Source organism: Mustela lutreola, chromosome 7, assembly GCF_030435805.1.
Source record: "Mustela lutreola isolate mMusLut2 chromosome 7, mMusLut2.pri, whole genome shotgun sequence".
NCBI lineage: Eukaryota > Metazoa > Chordata > Mammalia > Carnivora > Mustelidae > Mustela > Mustela lutreola.
The window spans coordinates 115,010,277-115,018,179 of NC_081296.1; positions in this window are offsets into that span (position 1 = coordinate 115,010,277).

Sequence of the window (7,903 nt, forward strand, 5' to 3'; positions counted from 1 at the left end):
TTTGACAGAGAGAAATCACAAGAAGGCAGAGAGGAGGCAGGCGCAGAGAGGGGGAAGCAGGCTCCCTGCTGAGCAGAGGCCTGATGTGGGTCTCTATCCCATAACCTGAGCGGAAGGCAGAGGCTTAACCCACTGAGCCACCCAGGCGCCCCAGATTTAGTTAATTTTAATAAAGCACTTTGAGATATCCCTGATTAAGTTAATTGGAATTTTAGCTGCCCCAGGTGTTGTTTTGTTTTGTTTTGCTTTTTATTTGTTGTGTTTTTTGAATATTGTGTGCCAGCATCCTATTGAGGCCAGCTATTGAGAATCTTTTGGGAGAAAATAATCTAGTTGGACAGAAGTGAGGTGAGTTTATGGAATACGGAGAAGCTTGGGGCATTAAACTTAATCTCCTGTAATTAGTGTGTTAAAATTGTGCAGTCTGTAGTAAGACAACAAAGGTATTGTTTCAATTAATAACCTCATCTGTGCATATCCACAGTTGTCAACATTTTACATTTTATTTTAAATTCTTTCCTTCAGGAAAATTTGCTGTTCATGGTTTTTCCAAATAGAATATCGAAGAAATTAAGAGTCCATTTTTAAAAAGTGATTGAGGTGGTTTAAATATGTTTTACTAATAAAAACTGATATGTGGCCTTAAACTTTTGTGTTTGTATTAATTTATTTAGGGAAGTGCCATTTAAAGAGTCCTAAAACTTTTTTGGTCTTATGGATGCTTAATAATCATAAACTGGCAATTCTCCACAGAGCAGAGCAAGCTGAGGCGGTGGGGAGTGGGCAATGTTTATCACCAAGGGCAATGCATTTTAAAAAGTTGAGAAACATCATATCTATATCTATATCTATGTATCTTCTCACAAGTACATGAGAATTCTGTCAGTCAAACCTATTTTTAGAGATCTTTGAAACATTAAGAAACACTTTCTAGAACTCCTTTTCAAATATTTTTGGATAATAATATTTGCTCTTTGAAACAGATTTTTTTTTAAATGGTTCTACACAACTGCTATGATAAACACAGGAACTCTGAACAGCTGTGGGATAAACCATCATAAACTGTTTCCTGATTTCCCACTCTGCTGGTAGAATATTGAAAGCAAGAACAAAAGCATAAGCAAAAAATGAGGTATTAACAAAGTAGAGAGAAGCCAGCACAACCTGGGTAGGTGCTATGCCTCCTCCCAGGCAAATTCGACTGCAAATACTTGTCACCACTGTGAACTTCCATGTCACTACAACTTTAGCTTTCTTAACTTCTTGGGTTTTTGTTTTTTTTTTTAAGCTTCCTTGGTCATTTATGCACGTCTTATCTCCCCTACTAAAGTTCTTAGTTCCTTTGAGTGGGATTCCATATGATTCATCTTTGATTGCTCCTTAAAACCTTCCACTCTGTTTACACAAGGACAACCCACACATGATCAAAGGTGGGAAATATCTCTTGTGACAGGAGGACCAGAGAAGAATTATCACTGGAAAAAGAGAATGGAGAAAACAGGACTATTTTCTAGTCTTCCAGTGAAATCCATTCATTCAGTGAATAGTTACTGAGGGTTGAGTGAGTCCAAGGGGTTTGCTGTTTAGAATGTTTGCTTCCTCTCAACAGTCATATGTTGAAACCTAACCTACAAGATAATACTGTTAGGAAGTAGGGCCTTTGGGCAGTGTTTAGATCATGAGTGTAGAGCATCATGAAAGAGATTTGTGCCCTTATAAAACAGATGTTTCTCTCTCTCCCCACCCTCATGATTTAATCACTGCCCAAAGGCCCCACTTCCTAACACCATCATCTTGGAGGTTAGATTTCAGCATAGGAATGTTCACAACTTCTCCTGAGAGCTCCTTTGCTTCCTTTGGCCATGTGAGGAGTCAGTGAAAAGTCAGTGATCTTCAACTGTAACAGGGTTCTCACCGGCCTCCAGAACTGTGAGGAATAAAGGTTTGTTATTTATAAGCTCCCCAGTTTATGCTTTTTTTCTTAAAGAAGCTTGAACAGACCAGGACAATGTTATTCTAAGAACTGTAGGTGATACAAATATTCCAGAATGTGGTGCCTACCATCAACAGCCCCCTGTATGAGCTACTCACACAGTCAGCTGTTTACTGAGCAAAACATGATTGAAAACTAAATAGAATGTTTACTGGCCATTTAATGTGTTCTGGGCCACCATTACCTTTTCTTTCCATGAATTGTTTCTAGCTTGATAATCTGTATCCAGACTATACTGCTCCCCAAAGGAACCTCAGATTTGGCCTCTGAAAAACTGTGCTCCAAATGATTCATCATATGTTCTCCAAATGCCTCCTCCTCCTGCATTTCCCGCTCAGTGTCCCAAACCAATCCCTAGAGGTCACTTGTCACTTCCAACCTTATCCGCACATCCAGTCTGACTCAGTTCTTTTCTTTCTTTAAATTTCCACTATGGAAACTTTGAACATGTACAAAAGTAAAGAGAATAGTATAATGATGCCCAAGTATCTGCTGTTGGGTTCCCTGGGAAGTAGACCTGAGATGGAGACTGCAGGTCATGTATTAGTGTGTTAAGGGACAACATGAGAAAGCAAAAAAGCAAAAGTGAGTGAGAAACAGAGCTGAGATGCAGTCCCAAAAAATGTCTTCAGCAGCCATGTGCGGAGCTCTGGACCTGGGATGGTCCTTGAGAGTTGTCCCAAGTTACAGAGAGGGCTGGGGCCTTTACGCCACCACACTGATCAATCATTGGAGGGGGGAGTTGTGCCTTTAAAAGCATGTCCAGAAAAATGGCACTATGAGGAGCTCCATGGACTTGCTCCCCAGTGAAACAACTACAGTTGGCAAGAATTAAAAAAAATAATATATATATATCCCATTTAAAGTTTCTTGAAATTGGCTGAAGAGAAAACAACAGATGAAGAAAATTTTATTTAAGAAAGTATACTAAATCTTGGTAAGAATAACAAGAGTTAGTGACACCACCTGCGCCATAACTTGCTGCCTCCCCTACCCTGCTCAGTATGACAAAAGCTCAACTCCAGGTGGGTGTGGCCAAGAAAGGGTTCCCTCTACCCCTCTGTCCCAATAAAAGGCTATGGTACCTCTCTGGGAGGGCCAGGCTGCCAGCACTTCTTATTCTCTTTAACTTCATGTTGCAAAGGCTAAATTCCAGGTAAGTACAGCCTGAAGACTGGAGACATTGGGAACTCCTTTCTTCCTTTCAGAGACTATTCATAGGACAGGCTCTATCCCAGGTGCAGCAGGCCAAGAGTGCTCAGATCCCAGTGGCTTTCATCCCCACTCTCATGTAAGCTGGGAGTTCCATGCCAGCAGAGGAAGCCTGAGAAGGAAGAGACTATAGCCACCCCACACCCCCCACCCACGACTCTGCTCCTATAGCAGAGGTATCATTCTGAGAGAAGTGGGCCCCTGTCTCCATCCCCAACTCCACAGCAGTCGCTCAGAAATTTCTCCCAGGGGGAGAGAAAGTCCATTAGAACAGAGAACTCTGACGCTCTCCCCACAAGAATGGATTTTATTTGGAAGAGTGTGAGAAGATTCAAACCCAAAGGTGCTCTTGAAAACAATGGATGTTCTCATGATAAGTAATTAAGAGGAGGCTGGTAGCTCCATGGCAGCAAGAAGTTAAACTGCAGACCAATGAGTTTGGCAGGGTTGGGGTGGGGGGGAGCTGTGGGGGGAAGCCAAGGAAAGAGACAACTAGGAGAAGCCCTCTTGAGATCTGAGCAAGCCTCAAAGCCTATCTCTGCAAACGAGCTGAAATGTAATTGGATTAGCTTGTGTCCCCAGGATACTGTCAAGAGCAACAACAGGTAGTTACGAGCCCAATAGCTGGGTGTAATAACAACAAAGTCAGGCTCTTTAATGGAGAGATCTGGAAAAGAGACAGCCAAAGAAAGCCTTGCTAAAACCACTCTCATCCTAGGTACCTGTGTACAAAGTTACCTGGGATGTACCCTCTGAGTAGCTACTTAAAGAGTCTTCACCTCTTTGGTGAAATGGACCTCACTAAAATAGTCCAGTCAGGTCACTAAACAAATAAACAAGGAAACAAAAAAAAAACCAACCAGCCCCATGGGAAAGGGGGAGCAATCAGTATTCAGAATCGCTACAATAAATTTTATATACTAGCAGTAAATATTTTCTATCTTAACAGGTACAGAGCCATACAATTGTGTATTGGCTTCAATTAGGCCCGCACATTTGATATGGCACAGAAGTAACTTTTTATTTTTTATTCTTTAAAAATTTATTTATTTATTTGACAGAGATCACAAATAGGCAGAGAGGCAGGCAGAGAGGGGGGGAGGGGAGCAGGCTCCCTGCTGAGCAGAGAACCAGATGCAGGGCTAGATCCCAGGACCCTGGGATCATGACCTGAGCGCAAGGCAGAGGCTTAACCCAGAGCCACTCAGGTGCCCCAAAAGTGACTTTTTAGATCATTAGGGAAAGGATGGACTATTCAATCGAAGGTGCTAGAAAATTACACATTTGGAAAATACATATACATATATATATATATATATATATATATGGCTATATATATGCAAAAAAGTGAAATTGGTTCCTTAACTCATACCACACATAGAAATAATTTTTAGATAGATACAGTGAATCCAAAGTGAAAGGCAATACTTTTGGACTTTTGGAATAAACTTGTAGCAACAATGTTGGCAGTTCAACAAAGATTATGCACCTCTTCCATAGATAGGAGTTGTTGTGGGGAAGAGGTTGCCCAGTTAGGGACATTTCCCAGGTCTCTTTGCCTCGGGGGAGGACTATGTGAGAGACTTTTGGATAATAGGATATGGACTGAAATAGTGCACACCAGTGCTTCTTGAACTGTCTGTGGTAATGGACAATATGTCTCCAATTTATTATGGATCAATACTTCTGTAAACGAAAACAAATAAATTACCAGAAAATTGATATTTTAAAAAGTCAGACCAAATCCAAGCCCGTTTTTTATTATTAGATTTAACAGACATAAAATTACATTGCCAGATTGCTGTTAAAAGTTTACAAGTACTTATTCTTAATTTTTGTACTACTGAGTAATGGGAAGGCAATAAATAGTTCGTGGACCAGCAGAGGTTAGCAGACTACCCACTAAGTGTACACCACTTTTGACGTGGCTCATAACAATCTCTCATGCAATATTTTGCATTCTTTCTTCCCCTATGTTCAGGGTGGCTTTAAAAATCAATGGCTGGGGGCGCCTGGGTGGTTCAGTAAGTTAAGCCACTGCCTTCGGCTCAGGTCATGGTCTCAGGGTCCTGGGATCGAGCCCCGCATCAGGCTCTCTGCTCAGTGGCGAGCCTGCTTCCTCCTCTCTCTGCCTGTCTCTCTGCCTGCTTGTGATCTCTGTCTGTCAAATAAATAAATAAAATCTTTTTAAAAAATTAAAAAAATAAAAATCAATGGCTGAAGACCACAGAGGCTTTATCAGTCTGGGTCCCTGGATGACTTCTCAGAGCAGAACACTTTCTGCCCCATCTGGCCATCAATTGAACCTAACATGAAAAGTAAAAAATTCTTTCGTGTTAAGCTACCGATCATTTAAGTTTATTAAGTCACAGTACTGGCATTAGCTTAGCTAATAATGAAATATAGGGAACATATTTATAGACAAAAACCCTTACTGGAAAATATTTTAAAAATTGACTACACTAGAAATAAGGGTCTCTGTACATCAAAAATCACCATAAAGTAAACAAAAATAAATCAGACTGGGGAAAGGTATTTATAATACATATAACATACACCAATTTTGTATTCAGATATAAGGTGATGCTACCAATCAATACGAAAAAGGTGAACAACCCAACTGAAACATGGGTAAAATATATGAACAGGCATTTCACAGTAGAGGAAATAGGAAAAAAAAAATGGAATTTAAGAAGATGCACAACTATGTTAAGACCACGATTATATATCGAATTTCTGATATGATATGGCTGAATTTGGAACTGCCATACACTGATAGTGAAGTGAAAATTAGTTCAACCATGCTAGAAAAAAAATTTGACATTATCTTTTAAAGTTTTTCATTTGCACCCATTATCATCTAACAATTCTACTCTACGATGTACTACTGTAACATGTAAGTAGAATTGCCAACTTTGGCAAACAAGAATAAAGGACATCCTTTAAAATACACTTAAACTGTGTTTAAGATAAACAATGAGTAATTTTAAAAATTTTTCTGAAATTCAAGTTTAATTTGGCCTCATCTACTTTATCTGGAAATCCTACAAATAAGAGGAGCCATGTACAAAAGTGTTTACAGTAGCATACTGTTTATAAATATAAAACCTAGAACCCACCTAAATTTGTATGGAGGAAATAATGGGTAAACTATGTATTCACACAACAGAACATTAGGCAGCAGTGAAAATGAATGAACTACAGCTATAAATAAATCATAGGGACATTATTTAAGGTCAAAATTAATTCAAAGACCTTATGTTAGAAATTTAAAAAAAAAAAAGGTAAAGTAAAAATGTAAAAGAAGGGGAGTTGTATCCAGCTGGCTCAGTTGGTAAAGCATGCCATTCTTGATCTCTGGGCCATGAGTTCAAGCTCCAAGTTGGGCATAGAACTTACTTAAAAAAAATTGCAATACCACTTTCATAAGACTCAAAACTAACCACAACTAGACAATATATTGTTTTGAGATCCATACACATGTCATAAAGTATATACCATATATATGGTGTGTACAAAAGAGTTCACAGGAGCGCATATATATACATATATATACATATATACATATATATACGCATATACATATATATGCGCTCCTGTGAACACTTTTGTATATGGCTCGTCTTATTTGTATATTTACATATCTTGTATATACAATTTGTATCTTGTATATACAAGCGAACGAGAAGCAAAACAAGGTAGTTGTTACTAAGGAAGTGGTAGAGCAGGGGACTAGGTTAGAGGAAGCGGTCACAGATTAATGTGACAGAGTTGGTAGTGTTCCTGTCCTACACAGGTAGAGGTACACAAATATTCGTTTCATTGCTATGCTTCTTATCTCAGATATGTTACATAAGGTTTTCTGTATACATAAAATATTACATAAAATTTAAAAGATAGATCGACTATCAGGAAACTTAAGTGAGTTGAACAGATCTACAGACACATAGTCTAATGCTTTCTATTATATTGAGATACCTCTCCTAAAGAATAAATACAGGATGCTTTGCACCCTGAAAATGGTGAAAAGTACAAAATACAGCTCCCTATCTAGCTCCAGGAAAAAGCTAGGAGATGGGAGTGTACAGAGAACCAATTAAGCCAAATAATCGATAAATACAAATAAATGCTTTCAGCTAAGTACTGTGTTAGATTATTATGAAAATAGGGGATGGGTGGCGGCAGGGAGATGTTCTCAAGTTTCTCAACTTGTAGTTGCAGAAGACTGCTACGGTTAAAATGAGAGACATACATTAGACACTATATATTGTGGTTGTAGACTGTGACATTATGAGCCCAGTCCTTTTCCTAGTAAACCGTCTTTAGCTCCTGTTTCCAAGAGGAGGTAGGTGAGGAGGGGGAACTGTTCTTCCCTGGCTACAGAGTTGACTTGTCACACTCGGGTCACTTTAAAGGAAAGTGACAGTAAGGGTAAAGCCAATTTACACAAGCCAGCCTAATACACTCCTAAAATACTTCTTGGGCTCACAGGACACTTGACATACAAACCTCTTCAGTGAAATTTAAAGAACTGACCTTAGCTCCCTCTGTTAAGGAGAGCTGAGGAGGTAAAATGAACTGGCATTCACTCATGCGCAGTAAACAATACCACGGTTCGCAAGAGTCCGGCTGGAGGCGGAGCTAACGGGCCCGGATAATACGTCACGGAGCGTAAGTGCGTCACTTTTCGAGGCGGAA